The 19146-nt window shown below is 38.1% G+C and overlaps 1 protein-coding gene across 1 annotated transcript in view; it reads right to left on the reverse strand.

Moving 5' to 3' along the window:
• Nucleotides 1-19146, reverse strand: part of PCDH11X (protocadherin 11 X-linked) — a 452326-nt gene that overhangs the window by 200002 nt on the left and 233178 nt on the right. The gene's annotated exons all lie outside the window — the stretch shown is intronic.

The following is a 19146-nucleotide window of genomic DNA, read 5'->3' on the forward strand; positions in this document are numbered from 1 at the left end:
CCCGGTATAACTGATTTTGGAAGGCTATGGAACACTAGACACTGGAATTAACAAACATTCCCTATTACAAGCTCAAGATTCAAGGTGATTAAGAATAGCCAGGGCACTTTTTACTAATGATTAATCCTTTACTCTGTGTTCTCAGGCTTCTGGAAATGTCTAAATCTCCCTAAGCATATTTAGCAGCTTTATCAGTATTAATGTAATGATTCCCACACCCCTTTTCATTGCACTGTCATCCAGTCACTAACAGATTTCCTCGTGACCTGCAGTGAACCACTAGAAAAAGAGAAAGCAGCAGAATTCAGAGGAAGCTGCTATTTTTCAGAACTTTCCTAAACCTAGAAACATCTCAAAGTAATTCAGCTGCTGGTTAAGTACCTTTCCTTTTCTTTTCCTTTCTTTACTAGCTGGCCTTCCCCAGGACACAACCTTTGCCAAAAGAAACCCCAAGACCATGCAGAGCGAAGCTGCAATAAATAATAGACCAGGAGAGGATCTGGGCAAAAGTCCACTTTCTTTCTTCAAGACAACCACACTTTTTGTCATATTTACAATAAAGAAAGTGAGAGACAATAATCTTAAAGATGTAAACCAGATAGTGTTTTGACATCTTGAAGCAGAGCGCGACTATCTTGAACCTATGCTTTTGGGTTGGGGGGAGCAGCGACACTTTTGTATCAGCAAACATCTGCTCATTTTCAGAAGGATAAAGCACAAATGCCAAGAATTACACTGATGAGCACCACTATCAGTTGAAAGCTGCAAGAATTAACAGCAATATTAACATACAATTAAATGAACCAGAGACCAAAAGAGCATAACTACAAAGTAAGGTTGAAAATACTGATTTGTCATCTTCCGTTCCTCCTCTATCCCCCTTTCACTCCCCTTTCTCTTCAGTTTTCTATCTTCTACTCGTCTTTATCTGAAAGGGACCTATCAGCTATTATGTGGCTGACTGGTAGTGATGAGACTGCCAAAATGTGACAGCCTTATCTACAGCACAGCCCTGCAAATTGCCAACCATTGATCCAGCAGTCTCTGCCAGCTGATCAGCGCAAAGCTGTTTTGATTTCTTTTCTTCTGGGAAAGAAATGAACTTCTCTGCCAGCAGCCACTATCCTGCCAGTGCTAATCCCCAGCCAAACAAAGGGCCTGAATATTAGAATTTAGTTAGATGAATTAACATGACATCCCTTTCTCCTCACTTGATTTTTGCTGTATTACGGATGTTGCATCCCATTCTGAAATGCAAAGAAAAACAATACCATTGATTATAATAATTTCTTTTCAGGCTTTATGTACGTAAATGTCTTCCAGGTATGTCGTTTAGCATTGCCAGATCCCCATAACCTTGTATCACAGGAGCTTTTCAAGGCCGTCTTCCTCTATTATTACAATCAAATTTCACTACTGAAGAAATTTCAGGTAGTTATGTCCCATGGCAAGAAGGAGTAATATTTTGCTTAGTTTCTTCTCTCCAAATGATGTCCTTGTGGGATCATTTGAAAAATTGTATTTATTTACCTCTTGAAAAGAAAAAAAAATTAATCCTAAAAAGGCAGTCTCACAGTTCTGTTTTCACAACTACATTCTATAGCTTATGTACATTCGCCCCTCAGCCTTACAGAAATAAAGAATGTGTGTGTGCTTCAACACACAGAAGAGGCTAGACATACCCAAGAAAGTTCAACAGTATCACTTTCTTGGCTAATTTACTCCAAATGGGGCATTTCATAGCTTCTCTCTGTTTAACTCTGAAATCTAAATATTCTCTTTGTGGGCAGAGGTCCCTGGATAGATTTTTATTTCTTTTTTTTTTAAATTAATCAGTGACTTTGGTGAATGAGATAATAGCCCAAAGGTTGGCAAAGAAGAACTTGCTGACACTGGAGTAAGAAGAGATTTGTAACTCAAAAGATACAGTGTCAGTCCTGAAGCTTTGACTCTTGCTTTAATATACAGCAGGATTAAGCGGAAAAAATAAAATTCAAATGATTTTGTCTCTCTTTACACCAAATTGCCTATCTAAACTGAAAGATTTGGTTTTCTTGCTTTTTTTTCCCCTGAAGCATTTCTGTTTCATCCTTCAAAAGTTTTTCATTTTATGTCATCATTTTCTTTCTTAAGTATTTCTCAGTTTAGCTAAACTTTCTGCAGAGGCATGCTTTTACTGGATTTGATTTTACCTCTGCAGATATTTTCAGATGGTATTCTATTTTATTCTGAATTCCTGAAATATTGCCTGGAACTTCTGATTGACTTCATTACAACATTTTCTTAAGTCAGAATATTTATCAACCTACACACTATGCTGCAAAATCAGCAGAGTACTCATTAAGCCCTTTCTAAGTTCCCAAATTGGGGTAGAGCGTATCAGGAAACCCACCTCTTCTTTCAAGTTGCAACAGATTTGTTGCCCCTTCACCCAAAATAAAACATTTCATGTTGATGGGCATCTTCTGGCTCCAGGCAAGTCTAAATCTGTATAGCCAGCTCCAAAATGTAACATCAGAAAGGAACTCACACCTCTCATTACATCAGAGAAAGATGTAAAATATGCACCATGGCAGCTGAACTCTTCAGAGGAAACTGGGTTGTCACACTTTATAACACTTCTTTCCGACTGCTGCGTTACCTTTACTGAACTTCAGTGTAGGGGATAAATTAAAGGGGACACAGGCAGTCAGCGGTCCACAGGCAACCATTAAGTAATGTTAGCACAGCCTTCTGCAAATACAAAGCATTACGCAATTCCTGAAGAATATGAAAATGTTTTTTATCTTGATCCCTCTATGCAGATTAGAGATCTCTCTCCTATCCTGTGAAGATCCAGTGGCAGAAAGAGAAGAGCAACAGAATCCAAGCCAACATTTCACGAGCTGGTGGTCTAACAGCCTACTGATAAAAGCAGGCAATCCCAATAAACAGCAAATTACAGAGAGATGAATGCGCAGTTCTGAATTCAAGACTGTGTTCATCCACTGCATACTAACAAAATTAAGATTTGTTGAAAGCCTGGGTCAGGAAGTTTCAAAAATCATATATCAAATATGCCATTCTATGCTTCTTATTTATTTGGAGAGCCTTGCAAAGCCTTATTACACCGATTATTTAACAAAACAAGATGACAATTAGAAAAATAAATTAAAATAATGGTGAGCAAGTTTCAGACATGAGTGAGAATATCATCAATCCATGACTTCAACACAAAGAATTAGAAAAAAATTATTCACTTAGTATAATTTTTAATGATCTTATACTTTGGAAAAAAATAGTGAGACAGACTAGAAAGAAAAAGAGCTCGAAGAATAGTGCTGTACAATGGAGATGCAACCTGCCATCTTTCTACTTGTTTCAATACCATCAGATACTGACGCCAGATCACTCCCGCGATCTCTTCGAAGCCTAACAACTCTCATTTTGCATACTGTATCACAGGAATCTACTCTAATTTTATGCTACTTCTCAGTGTACCTTTAGACTCATCACAATCACTACTTAGGTATGAAGTCATCCACAAACTACGTAACAGGTCATCATACTGCACACTACACCACCACACTACTCGATGTCTCAGAATGCTTGACAAAGGCAGGAATGAGAGCATTCTCCTGCTATCATATCCAGAGTCCTGAGCTGGTGCAAAATCCTGAAACCTGTTTCTGTTTGGAGCATTGACCCCAACCAGTTCTGTAGCCAGAAAGAAGCAGCAGTCGTTAACCTTCATGAACTATGAGGTCTGCTGACTTTCCACGGTATTACGGGAACAGAAAAACAGAAGCAGAGAAATAGTATTTAGGTCACTTTATTTGCATGTGGGCAGAAAAAATGTTTTGGTTCTCCAAAGGTTTCACATTGTGTCCCGCTGTAAGAACATACTTGATATGAACTGCTTGTAACTCCACGGTTCTTTCTTTACATTGACCTTGACTGTAAAGAAAGGAAAAACCGATTCCCACTGTGTTTTTACTACCTTTAACCACAATATTATTCTGTCTACATAAACAAATAACTTTATAGTTTTCTGTTTCTGCAACGTCTGTTTTCCTCTTCAGGATTAATACGTATACAAGCTCGCTTTGAATGCACACACATACACCTCCACAAATATACAGACAAATACACAGAAGCCTGCCGGCGTTGTGAATTCAACCACAAAAATGAAATTATGAAGATAAGATTTTTAATTAGTTTAACACTGGTATATCTTTCTCTTTGCTCCCACTGCATCGATGAGCTCCTAACGAAGCTCTGGGAATACAGATAGCTACAGAGGCTCTCCGGAGGGCTCCCAGTGCAGCCAGTGAAAGAACAGAGCTTCTCTCCATTACAAGTTTCTGTGAACAGGACGGAGAAGATAAGTGTACTGGGGTCATGAGCCTGGACTTCTCAAACTGCCAGCGAAGCCTCCAGGCTACAGACAAGCAAGAGGGGGGACCGACAGCAGCTAAAAGCAGCGCAGGGTCCTGGGTAGGAAAGTCAGCCTGTGAGAAATACACCCTGCTCCAAGTGTGCTGCTGAATAAAACGGTGGTTTATTTTTTCCTTTTACAGGCTCGTAGAAAGAAGGTGAATTGTTACAGGGATCTGACCTCTGCTGCCCGTTCCTAACCTCATTACCCACTGGAGCACAAAGCCTGCCAAAGCGCTGCCGGGCCACAGGGTAACAGCTCTGCCACAGACGGTCCTGATTTAACCACACCGTTGGACGAGGTTCTTGTAAGCCATTATTCCACTGACTAAAAAACTAAGACAGACTTTCACATTTCAGAACGATGAACACACCGCCTGTGCTTAAAACACTCATAGCGTGGTCTCTGCTGAGAAAGGTCTATTTAAGAGATATGTCTAATTATCGCCCATTTTTACAGATATCACTTTTAAAGAAAGTTGAATTAGACATTTCAAGTTTTTCTTCCCCTTGAAGGGCTGCTGCTATCCCCACGTCAGTTCTCCCGTTGATTAGGATTATTTCTCCCAGGATTCTGCATGTACAAGAGCCAATGGTGTCTGTGCTGGTCTATTAATACCACATGCCAGCTTTCAGTTTGTTCATCCACAGTTTTTCCATGAACATACCTCATAAAATGATGCAATTTTTCAGCACTCCCTACTAATTAGTTTACACCCTGAAGCAGGAGGATTAAGAATCTTAGTAAACAGTATCTTATGTAGTTAATAATTTTGTTTACATGCTGTAAATATCTAATCCTTGCCAAATCTAAGCTATTTAATTGATGAGGTTATGTTGTGTTAAATGCCACACTTCTTTAAATTTCTTTAAAGTTTTCATTCTTCTGCCCTTCTAATATTCAAGAGATGAACAAAGTGCACTCATGAGAAATGAGACAGAACCACTTTTGTAAGAGAAAAACTACACATGCCATTTCTGTCCAGCTCCTTGAAAACAAGAGGTCAAGCTGGAATAGCCAGAAGGTCGCCAATAAGAGTATGCATTCCAAGCTAGCTGGTGCTTGTATGGTCCCTATTGCAAAGTTGGATAATCTGAATTGGCTGGAAAGAGTTTATCCACTGGTAAGAGCAGCCTGTTACAAGGATGCTAAGTCATGTACCAAACAGTATCTGATAAAACCAAGAGTGACCAAGCTTTACCACAGTGAGATCCTGTAAATAAGCCTATTGTCAAGGAGGAACAACACTGCATGACACACAAATGCTGAATTTTTATTTCACTTGCCATACATTTGTTAGAGCTGTGCAAAATCTGCAATTATTCCCACTACCATTTATTTGCATACGAAGCCCTGGATCAATCCGTTATTTAAATAACGCTCAGCTCCAGACTTCTCTATATATTAGACACCTTTCAAATTCTGATGGAGGGAAAGAAAAAGCAAGAAATAAACAGGGTTTGACTCGACTCGGGGGAAGTGTGACACATATCAATAATGGGGAAGCAAATTAATCTTAAAATTACTACTGGGTTTGACAGTATAATATACACATAAGATTTATTTCCATCTTTTCCTCTGGAATATATTGAGCTTGCAGTGTTTCTACTTACGCTCACCCATGTGGTTGGATCTGTTTCTCTCCTGTATAAACTACAATGATTCCCTTTTAGCTTAAAAATTTCTGCAGAGAGGCATGTTTGTTGACTTCCATGAACAATCCCAAAAGGTTCATGCATGATAGAAAATTCACCTTTTTGAAGAGGCCAGCATCAAGCACTTATATCAGTAATATCTTCTTGGCTGTAATTCAAAATATCATTCATGACAAATATCAAAATCCCTTTGATATTAAAAGGTAATACCCTACACTGAGGTGAGCCACAGTTAGACACACCTGAAGTCTGAGGCAGTCTAGGACTAATTTCTGAGAAGGTAATGGCAGTTTCTTAACACTAAAAGATGGGAAAGAGATAAGGCTGGAGTCTGCATGAAGACCATCTTTAAAACTAGACGTACAAGAACCAGTACCGTAGAGTCCATACAGGTACATTCTGTGTCCAAAATCAAGCTGCTGCCTTGTATACCCTTTAATGTTTCAGAGGTACACAGTTCAACATAGCTATGAAGCCAGACAATTAGGACAAGATAATCTAGATCTGGTATTAAATATATTCCCCAGGGAAACAGCATTTTGCATTTTAGCAACTACATTCACCTTGCTCCTCAATGGTTTCAGAAGTTACCATTAAATAATGGTAATTATTTGCCATAGCAACTATAACAATATGTAATTTATATATAGTCTTGAGCTGTAACGATAGGTCCATTTCATTAAGTAGCACAGCTAACGTACAATGAAAATATCTGTACTTTCAATCAAACAAAAAGAAATGTGTTTCACAACAGGCAGAGGTGGCTATTTGTCCTCATTTTGCAAAAACACTTAATCATCTGTTTTTCCCCAAATCAGAGCATATTTCTGTTATTGATTATATTAAAGCAGATCAAAGCACGTAGTTCAGTTCGAAAATACAAAGTCAGTAATTTAGATGGTTGCCATTGAGCTTAAAAACAACCAAACCTCAAGGTAGTTTATATAGAAATATTTAAAGGCATATGTTTAAAAAAAACCTTCAGGCTTTTCCAACCACACCCATTAGCATGTAGAAAAACTAACATTAATCCTTTAATTTCACGACTAGTGACAAAACCAGAAAAAAACTAGAAAAAACAAATTTAGAAAATAAAAGAGCCCTGACATTTCACTCGGATCTTTTCCACTTAGTTTCATATATGTCTGACTTTTCTCCCTGCTCCGTAGAAGCCTCTTAAGAAGAAGGAAATCTATTTTATGATAAATGGACCGGAAAACCTGATCCAGACGCTTTCAGGTTTTTTCCACAGTTACACAAATCTGAGCCTGTCGCTGCTGGTGGGAGGGCTGGGGGGTACGGAAAGCTGCTACTGTGGTGCCAGACCGCATCATATGCATTAAGCATTGCAAACCTGAGACAAACCTTTGGATCCACCACAAGAATCCCCTGATGGAAAAAGAACAAAAAGAGTGGAAGGCATTCAAAAAGCCCTTAAAGATCAGGAAAAGGGAATGAAGGATCAAAGGAAGATAAAGGACTGGGAGAAGGCAGGCAAATTTGATGGAAATGAAAAAACGGGTTGAAAAAAGGGAAAGCAAAAAGCGAAAGAAACCCAGCGGTTCAACCTCAGAGGTACACCCAGGAAGAGAGACAGCCAGAGTCTTGTGCCCGTTTTGTGGACTGACAGCAAAGAAGCAAACGGGCAACCCAGGGACAAGAAGGAGCAACAGATTTACTGAGTGTCTTTGATAAATTACTGTAGCTCTCCATATATTGTTCCAAGATGCTGCTGAGGAAGGACTCACTGGTGTTACGGAGGAAAAACGTTCTCATCCTGGTATTTACCATTTAGTTTCTATTGTGAGCCTGAGAACAGGCTCGTTTAGTGTGAACAAAAAAGGAATCGCGCTTTACCACCAATGTACATTTTTATGATGTTAGAAGCTTCTCTGGTGTCATATTCTGCAACAGAGATGTAGTGTTTCACTCAAAACTTGTGGTAGACTGTTCTCCATGATGAAAAAAACCCAACCAAAAACCCCAAAAAACTACCCAAAAAGAAATCCAACAGAAGACTGAAAACCAACTTTAAAGTATTTGTACAAATTCAAAGCAGAATATGAGATGAATTTCAGCAGTTATGAAGCTACACTACCCTTCACACATCCAACATAAATCCATCAGTAAACATACACCAAAAAAAATCTAATGTGGGTACTCTACTGTCTTTTCCTGATTCAGGTGAACAGAGTCCTGTTGCGGTCCAAGAAAACTTGTTGCCACCTAAGAATTTAGTTGGATATTGCATTATTCTAAAATAATTACTCTATTTCACTCGATGACTTCAATCACTCATCAGTTGCAACCCTTTTAGCCTGATTTTGATAAAAGCTACCTATGATCTGCAAAATACAACCAGTTAGGATATTAAGGCTATCTGACACAGAACCCAAATCAAACAACAAGTTATCAAACAGCTAATTGCAAAAATTTTCCTCAGAAAGAGCATATTTATTAATGTCTTCCATTGCACTCCTAAATTTTATTTTTGCATATCAATAGTTAACAAGCTTTAGTAATAGCAGCATTTTCTGAAGTCATTAGATCAATCTGAAAGGAAACGTCCTCCCAAAGAATCATGCATTTCCACTAGACATCGTACTATAATGGAGTTAAATTATTTAAATGTAATTACAAATACAAGCAAGGCACTGAAGTCATGTACCGATATTACAAGGTGACGTGGTAACAATATATAATGCATTTCTATGAGGCGTGCTATGAATGCTAAGAATTTTTTTCTTGTATATGGAGGAGCTTTTAAACTATTTGGGCCCAGAGAACTTTCACCTTTTTGATTCCCTTTCGTGATATTTCTTGTACAAATCCAGGTACATTGTGCCAACTAAAAGACCAGGCTTGATTTAAAGCAAAAAAAAAAAAAACCCGAACAAGAACAACAACAACAGAAACCCCAGTAAGAACAAAACCAACAGCAAAACCTACCGCAGAGGAAGGGGAATGACAGCTGAGTGACAGAGAGTCACAGAAATACTTTTACACTCCCCCCCGCTGAAATAACTAAATTATATTTCATATACAAAAGCACCACGATGACACAGTGCAATTGCGTGTGAAGTGAAACCGTAATCCTAATATGTCCATTTGACTTCAGATCTATGCTATTATATCCTGTTGAAAACAGATGCATTTTTCCTTTTAGTACACAGTTTAGTACTGGGGAAGCAGGTTGACAAAAACATTTGAAGTATGGTTAGAAAAAAAAGAACAAAAAAGCAAACAAAAACCCAGCAGGCTGACTTTTAGTAGTTATCAGCTAGTAAGTCAAACTCCGGAGCTTGAGGGTAAGTGGTACAAGGCAAGAAACAGGCTATAATAAAGATGAACAGAAAATGGACAACTCAGACTAAATAATAAGTACTTTGAGCCTCCTGCCTGTATTGTAATAAACTTTTCCCTTTCTACCGAGTCTCAGTGATCAAATCAAAAGCCACACAGACATTTGGACATTATTTTACTGCGGCCAAACTGTTTTAACAACTCTCTCTCAAGCTCCCTATTCAAGAGAAGCATTAAGACCCACTGCAGTCACAGGCCAGCTGGAAGCCTAAGCTTTATTTTTGGTATTTTCATTTGGCTTTGGGGCCCCTGAAGAAGTCTTTGAAACAAACAGTGCCTCCCTTTCCTCCAGGTGCCTACTGTGCTGCAAAGGCTTCCAAATGTGAAAAATCTCAATTTTTAATTCAATACACCTCCTATTTTGTATTTTCCTTAGATCTCTGCTTCTAGAGAGATGTGATTACATGACACTCAGTGATTTAAGAGACTGTGGAAGGATTTAGTATATGATTCTTAATCAAAGCTGTAAAGCAAATGCAGAAAAATCTTCCTAAAATATTCAACGCAAATGTTATGATTTTCAGTCCAGTCTTATGATCCCCAAACAAATGAGACTGGAGCTGCTGGACAAAAAGTTCCTTCCTTTGGAAAAAAGGATAAGTACAATTTATGCATTTGGTTTTTTAAAGATTTCTGACATCAGAAGATGGAAGATGCTATATATTTCAGGTATCAGAGTGCTAATTAAAAGTTGCAACAGAAACACTGAGAGGGGATCTATCCCATCACCTCAAAGAAGGAATAAAACAAAAAATTGGGTGGTTTTTTTTTTTTCTTATATGCTAGTTTTCAGGGACAATTATCTCCCTTGAAGGATACTTAGTTGTAATTGTTCTTAATCCGAACCAAGACGTAAGTCCACCAGGACATTTTATGAGGGTACCCGCAGAGAAGCGGCTCCTGCCATGGAGTTGTGGGTCAGGACCTTCCTTCTCTCTGAAACACCCTCCTGCACAGGCTGAGTTTGGATCCAGCAGCCACTCTCCTTCCCTGAGGTGCTGGTCTTCCCGATAGCAGGACTCTGTCCACGGACCCTTCTTCACATCAGGTTCACAGCTTCATGGAAAAGTCAAAATGAAGGACTGCTAAAAAGCAAAGTCCTTGCCTAGTCAGGATATGCTGGTTTGATGTCTTCTCTTTCCAAAGCCAGCAGATGTCATTGTCTCCTAATCTTCTTTTTCTTATCAGGAGTGATACATTTAACTCAAAAGCTCTCATTCATAAGTAGAGAGTTACAAGTCATCCAGACAAATTTATCGTAGCTAGAAATGAGGGAAATTGGCCGATTTGCCACTTCAGCACTTTCCAGAGGATTCCAGCATGTCTAGGAAGTCTCAGTTCATGCAGACTGCTCTGCAGGGTCTCTACCTGCACGTACGGCAATGTTCAAGCTCTCCTTACTTGATTACCATTCTGTACCTTCTGGCTTCAGGCCCTCACTTGCGCGGGTAATGCAGGCATGTGTTCCCCGGCGGGGAGCGGTCCCCTTCCGTGCAGCAGCAGCAAAGCACAAGCATTTCAAATGATAAGCAGCCCTTATGTTTTATAAGTATTGTACTGACTTGTTTTCAAAAGGGAGCTGCAAAATAAATGGTCTGTGTGTGGCTCTTAGCAGAGTCTTCCTTGACAGACAATAATGAGATCAAAGCAACTAAAGTTCAGGGGATGGGGAGGGGGGTGTGTGGGGGTGTTGGGTTTTTAAATATTTTCTGGTAAGGTAAGAACCCTCCATCTACTTTGCACATTCAATGAATAAGAATATGGGGGTGCATAGTCTCTGGTTTGAAGAAAAAAGAAATGGATATGAAAATAGTGGTCACAAATACAGAAGAGTATTTTTTTTAAAAAGTACTAAGTTTTACTTGTCAAACAGGGAGTAAAACTGACATTTTTCTCCCACTGAGTCTGACTTTGTCCTCCTATTCAGAGTATGGATTTTTACACACCAATTTTTTAAACTATTTATGCTTTCAGTCCCACAGAACTCAGCTTACATAAGCAGTGCCTTTGATTTTCTTTTCATCATTAATATGTTCCTACTTCATTTACTGCAAGAGCATCAACGTTGGTTTTATTTCCTGATTTGAAATATATTCTCACTCAACAACAAGCACAAAACCACAATGCCACATTGCTAAGGGTGCTACAACAGAAAGAGTCAGTCACAATCATTTACCAGTAACAATACAGTTTTGATTGGAAGTCAAAAAGCTATAATACCTTGAATGGTAACTCATATACCTGCTTTCTACATAATTTTGTTGTATTTAATACAAATGATCCTTCAGACTTCAATCACGCTATGAGCTGCTACAAAAATCAGTTCCATAATAAAAATACTGTTCTGCAACTAATGAACGTAGAAGAGGTTTGCTCATTATCACTCTAATCATTGCCAACATTTTAAGGACTTCATTAATATTGTTATATTCTACTGCTTTCATAGGAGTTCACAATCCAGCGGCTGTTGTTAACGTTGCTGCAGCAGGTAGAATCAATATTTTGAAAGTGGTACCATTGTTAAAAAAGAAAAGTCCAGAAAACACCTCCATGGAACATGGAGAGCAAAATATAATGCACTGCTCTATGCATTGAACAGTTAGATCCAGAGCCTCCTTTGTTAAATGAATGTTAGCATGGTCTTACTATGAATAAAATTAAACCCCAAAAGCCTAGGTTTGGTTTTGTGATTGAGGAACAAAAGAAAGAACAAGGCTTTCTAGATTTGAATTCCAAGTTTCTCACTGAATAGATGTTTTTGGTGATCGTCAACTACATTTAAAATCAGAAAAGATAGAGATTTCACATGTATTTATATTTCAGAATTACAGAATAGTTACAATACTTCAACATGAAATTCAGCTCTGTACAAGGAAGCCATGCAGGTCGTTGAACACCTCAAACTGCACTTCTTCCTATTGTGTCTCTTACAATGGATTGCAAATGGTACGCAGGACTTTGGACAAGAGTGAGCTGAAATATGCCAAAAGTTGATTATTTTAAAATCATTTACTGAGGGTTCCTGTTTCACTGTTCTTACATGTTTCCATGCAGAATATATATGTCTTACACAGACTTTGCTGCAATTTTGAAAAGAATGTATCAAAAAGCCCAACATAAAATAACATAAAAAATAAGATTGGAATTGAGAATTCCAGCAGATACCCAAATATGGACAAGAGTTCATGAGGTTAAAAGATTACATTTTCTTTCCATTATTTGGGATAGCACTTATGGGCTCTTAACCTATTGCAATTATAGTGTGTGCAAGTAATTTTTTTCTAATAAGTCATCCCCTTAATTTGTCTCCAGTAAAGCAGCAGTGCTAATATAAATGCTACATGATAAAGCGAATATGATTTTTCTCAGAGACGTTTATTCATTTCGAAATTTCTATTGTAGTATTTCTTGCAGCAAGCGTGTATGTATGTGTGTGCATGCCACTCCTACATACAATAACAACGTTGAAGTAAGAATAGGCATAGGATTTGCCTTACAAAATTTGTTGCACCAGCAAATGCTGTTTTAACTTCTATTTTGATTACATCAAAATTTTAGTTTTGCTTTAACACCAGCTATTATTTCAACTGCAGTTTTACCTGGTCAACACCACACTTAAAATTGGCTAACTCATTGGGCTGTCTGGCACACCCTTGTTCACCCTTAGATACCTTCAAGGCCAGTCTCACTTAGGTTGGCACATGTTATTCACTGATATCAGAAATTCTATGATAAATGATACAATATTATACTTAATTCCTATGTATCTTTTAACACCTGTATTTCCATTACCTGAATCTCATCTACATGCCCTAACACTGACTGTCTGTGCATGTTCCTGTTTATTACTGAATGAGATAAAAGAAGGAAGCTCTAAAATGCTGAAATAAAGTTTAAAGTTACATTAGACTGAGATTAGCTGTGGTTTAAGCATTTTAAATACATGCTTGGGAGAAAGATCCTTAACTAAATACAAAGCCTGGCAGAAAAGCTGGAAGAATTTACATTACTGAAAGGGCATCAGATGCAAAAGGATTCCAAATGGTTACTTCAAAACATATCTAGCTATAGGATAATGCAATTTCATATCTAAGAAAAGAATTCGTGCCATGGGCCAAAAGCAGTATCCTTCCCCTCCCACTGGGAAGACCTGGAACAGGCTGCCCAGGGAAGTGGTCGAGTCCCCATCCCCAGAGGTATTCAAAAGCCAGGGAGACGAGGTGCTCAGGGACATGGTTTAGTGGTGGGATGGCAGGGTTAGGTTAACAGTTGGACTTGATGATCTTAAAGGTCTTTTCCAACCTAAATGATTCTATGATTCTATGACTACATATCCTGTAATTGTTCAGAAATAATTTAGTACTTTTGTCTTTGAGACTCCCTCAGCAGATCAGAGTACAATCAAATGCACTGGGAACTAGTCCACAAATGGTGCAAACACCTTTATATCAGAACCCAGTCTGCCAGAATTCTTCCCATCTATACAAATATTCAGTTATGCATGTTCACAGACATGTAGACTAAAATCTCAAGTTCATGTTAAATGACTTCAGTAATGTGGGTATCTGAGGTGTATGAAAACCTGAAGTTAATTAAGAGTAGGTATCACCTTTTGTATGAAGCAATTTCATTAGAGTTTGCAAGTTTAGAGAATTAAAATGGTTCTGATCCAGTTAAATAGGAGGTACCTTAGCTCTGATACTGTATTTTGAAAGACCTAAGCAAAAAAGCAAACCCCCCCCCCATCTTGGGCCCCAATATTGTACTTCACCAACTACCCAAATTGTTTGCAGCAGTTCAGTATATCTCACAGGGATTTCAAATTAAATGTGAAATACAGTACCTGATGTGGAAGGCTACTATTTTATATAAAAAAAACCACCAAGAAATAGGTGTCTTCTTGCACAGTATTTTGGAGAAATTACAATGCATTAGTAACATGCAATCCAAAAGAAAAGTATAAAATTGATAGTCTAGAAAATATCCTCTGTAAAATATCAAACTATATTTGTAAAAAAGAAAAGTTTTGATATAAAACTACATCCTATAAACTTCTAGATGAAGGTGAACCTTCACGTGAAGAAAAACTGTTCTGTCAATAATATGCTAGTGTTTGCTGCCGTCAAACAAGCCCTTAGAAAGCAACCCTAGTTTACTGCCAGTATAGCCCTGGGTTTTTTATTCTAACATTTTATGAGGACAAAACCACCATTTGAATGTCAAAGTTTTTGATTTGGGGAAAGACTAGCAAAGACTCTGGAAGCTAATACGTGTACAATGATTTTAAAATTTGATTATGCATGACTGTGTTCACACAGGTGTGTGTGCATCTCTCCTTATACACAAAATGTAGAAAGTCTCTGTCCCTAAAACGTCCCACTCACGTCTCAGTTTTTTTTTCCTCTCCATCCTGTCTAAATTCTCCATAAAACTACAACGTGACTCAATAATGCCATCAACAAAGGGAGGTTATAATGTTCTGTTAGGATTATAATGGATGGAAAGATAAAATAATTCATATTTTGTGTTATGCTTGAAGGTATTCACACTGGAAGTCCTTACAGAAAGTCAAAGTGTTCTGCTTTCTCTAATCTTTAAATAGGTAAGGAAAAACATATGGACAGGTTAATTCTTTCACTGGAGAGCCACAATATTCACATCAGCAAAGTTGCCAGAAGTTAACTTGCACTCTTGCTCAAAACATGGAATCAGTTTGCAAGGCCTAAAACCCCCACATGTATTGTTTCTCTTCGAAAGAATTACAAAACCACCTAAGGAGTGATATGCACTGAGACTTAAAAAAAGAAGACATCAGGACATCAGGAATAGCAGGCTCTTCAGGCTTTGTAGTTTGGTTTTCCTTCACACTGCCAAGGACACTGGAATGGAGTAATAGTTCACAGGTACTTTCCCCGTAGCTAGCTGCTCCACATATTCAGTGAAATTTGTCTCCCAGGAACAATTAATTCCAAAGAGCCCATGATGTATACTGATGTGGATTTACCTCAGAGGAAAACAATTTCCTGTACTGCTCTCTAGCTAACTGAAGAGTGGACAAGTGGGCAGATTTTATTCGAAATATGGGATAAACCTTGCTGCTGCGGAGCACTTATTTTGGTACCTCTGCAAAACCATTCGTCACAGCAGGAAAGGTGCTAACCCCATTGTGTTAGAAAATAATTTGATTCATGGCACTTGATATGGAATCATCCCGAAGCGACAAATCAAGCTTTAGGCAGTTTCCAGAAGCTTCACAAGCCTCTTCTAAAGGGAGCCGCTCTTCACAGACCTTCTTTGACCACATAGCACATTTCAGCCCATACCTGCAATCACTAGGCATGTTTTTCTTTGTCAGCAAGGTCCTTATGAAGGAGTATAAAAATATTTCTCTATGATGATGATGGGCAGGGTACCTTGTTTTTTCTCACAGTTGCATCAGCTCTTTTAAGTTGCTTATTGAAATAGATGTGTTACGATTTTAGTAGCTACACACTATACAGCCTGTTCCTCCATACAGAGATAAGATCTAAACGTTTGCTTTGCAGATATTTGGAACTTGTAATGGATGTGATGATTAATTTACAACTGTTATCTGAGGTGGTTATTCTACAAGAGACTTTAAACGGACATACTCAGCAGCCATACACATTCAAGCATACCTTCATGGCTCTCTGAAATCTATTCAGTTAATATGGACACACAAAGCTGAACTGATCCTGGAAAATGCCACTGAATGCTTGTGTCAATAGGAACTTGTTCATGGACCCACAACATTCAAAAATATATTTGTTGCTACGTTAACCTTACAGTCAGCAACCAGCTAAGGAGAAACAAAGGGAACCAATATTATCTCTGTGATAGAAAAATATAAAGACCGTAAAAAGTGGCTCCATATTTAAAGTAAAATCTTAAGCTAAATGTCCTTTGCACTGGAACAGTTTCCTACATTTTGTTCTTTCCCTTACATTTTCAGTATCAAAGCTCTGCTTCAACTTGCTAAAAATTAATTTCTCCTTAAAATACTTCTAAATTTACAGAGCAAGTAACCACAGACAAGGGTTCTTGGATTCAATTGTTCTTGAAGACAAAACTCAGCTGACTCCATCTTTCTTGATGATGGGGTACACACGATGCCTTGTCCTCAAGAATCGGACCATTTTCTGGATGACCAAAACACTCCAACAGACTCAGTGCTAAACACAGATTCATTGATCTGGATTCAGGTGATAAACCCATTTCAACATCTAAGTTAAGCACTTGGTTTAGACTTTAATAGATTCTTTCATACTCTGCTTTCTTTGATCCCAAGTATCCTCTAGCTACTAACCTTGAAGGTAGCACACAGATTAAATTCAGAATTATATACTTAAATAAGTTGCTGTTAGCAATGTGTTATCGTGTGACACTTGAGTCTATGAATTCTTTCAGTTGTCAATGACAGCTCAGTGATAAACTTCCCTCTCAGCCATAACATCCCCCTGATGCACCTTATTTTCCCATTTGCTTTTATGTTTAACAAAATGTCATACAGATACAAACAAATAGGAATATATTGCATCAAATATTACTCACACTAGCATTTCCTTAACAGACAATGACACAGACAGGAGATATATTTGTTTCTTTGGAAAATACAAGAAAATCTCAATGAACCATCTTGTTTGTCTTCAAGCTCAGACCCCTAGGACAGACTGCATACTGAGATTCCTTCTCTCCCTGTATTTCCAGCTCTATAATAGCATAAATGGTCATATTCTAAAAGGTTTTTTTAACCCATTTTGGCTGTCTTTCATTTTAAGCAGTTGTTTTCCTCCAGTAACACCCTTTTGATCAGAAAGGTTAAAGAATCAGGAGGCTTTATTTAAAGCTGGTATGGAGGACCTCACAGAAAGCACGCAAGAGCCCTATTAATTAAGGTAACTGCTGCAGAAAAGTGCATTATGCTGCCTCAGCATCATCTAGCTGACCCAAAAAAAGTTGTTTGTTAAGCCACCTAAGCTCTGTGTAAATTATAGCAATAAAAGACTAAATTGAATCGCATTGAAGACATAAGTTTAATACTACTTTTCTTCCCTCTGAAAAAGGAGTGAAAATTAAAAAAAAAAAAAAATATATATATATATACACACACCGTCTTGGGAGTAAAGAGAACGGTATCAATATTCAGTAGCTCATAACACAGACACACATAGTCAGTGCTGTGTGAAGCACTGCAATGAAGGTATGGAACTCAGAGTTCTTTACTGTTAAGAATAACACCAGGGATTCTTAAAAAAAAAAAAAAAAAGAAAAGAAAAAAGCAGTACTATTCTCTGCCAGCAAAAACAAGAAACATCAATAATCAAGACATGTTACATAGTTCAGGGTACAATAAATATTTTCTTTGAACAAATCTGTCAAGCCCACATCAGAGATTTTTATGTAGCATAGAAGAAATACTATATGCACATAAATGATTTCTTTCAACAGGCCATTTATTAAAGTGGGTCAATAATCCCATTTATTGCTTACTGTTCCTCAACCTCTCTAAAGAATTTAAGTGGTCATCTTAGTGTTCAACACACACCCACACTCACGCACTCTAGATACCTACAAGCACACCAGAAAAAAAATCCAGATTCGCGATAACTCGATTGCCTTAACTGGGAGCTTTCTTTCTCTGTGCTATGTTCACATGCATGCACCCAGGAAAGGCTATCTTTAGGTAACAACACAGAATAAATAGGGATATACGTGCCTCATTTCCAGATGAACCTTAAGGCTACTTAAGGAAGTCTGCTATGCTTCATTTGCCATGCTGTCCATCCTATAAGATCAAAGTAATATCACACCTTCTCAAAGGTTTTAAGAATATGAGCCTATTACAGCATGGAAAAAATTAGGCACTACAGAGGAAAGTACAACAGAAAAACTCCTAAATAAAGCACCTTATAAATGAATCATTCAGCAGTATTCATACCCTGCTACCTTCTCCCGCAGACAGTCTTCCTTCCGGAATACTGACAGACACACAACTGCATGAAAAGATAGAGCTTTATAATTTCAAACAGCTCTTATTAAAAGCATGAATAAAAGTAATAAACCTACATAATCTGCAATTTTAATGTTTCCAAAACACATCTATATTTTAATCCCGCCATACCATTACCGCTATGAGATGGATAAGCTATGAGAGGATATGAGCAGGAGGGGTGTTTTCCAGCTGGTACTCCAATTACTCAACAGGTATTCCAAGTTCATATTTAAGAGCTCTAACGTTCGTCATAGAAACACAGGGTCAAATAGCAAGTTGAGGTTGCAGACCTGGAGAAGCCTTGTCCACCTTACTGCTGGCTACTAAAGATCTACCTTGACCTCCTGTATCTCATGCTACACACTGCTGCCCATCTCTTGGGATAGTTCGGATCATCTGACCCTTTCCTAAGCCTTTTCAACACAATGGGCTGGGAGAAAGGCTAGCGTGGTCCCCTGGTCCTGAATTGTTTTCCACTAGCTTTCACTCAGTCATTACACCAGTACAAAGAACAGCATTGTAACTGTAACAAACCCCATTACCCATGTTCTTCTCTCACTAGGAAAGAGATAAAAGCAGCAAGAACCTCTTAAACCAGCATTTAAATACTAGAACTAGAAAAGTGAACCAAATGAGGTTTTACTTTTCAGGAAGCAGCATAGGCAGGGTCCTAACTAAGTACTGGTTACTGGAAGCTC

The sequence above is a fragment of the Egretta garzetta genome, unplaced genomic scaffold (genome assembly GCF_000687185.1).
Source record: "Egretta garzetta isolate BGI_Z169 unplaced genomic scaffold, ASM68718v1 scaffold220, whole genome shotgun sequence".
NCBI lineage: Eukaryota > Metazoa > Chordata > Aves > Pelecaniformes > Ardeidae > Egretta > Egretta garzetta.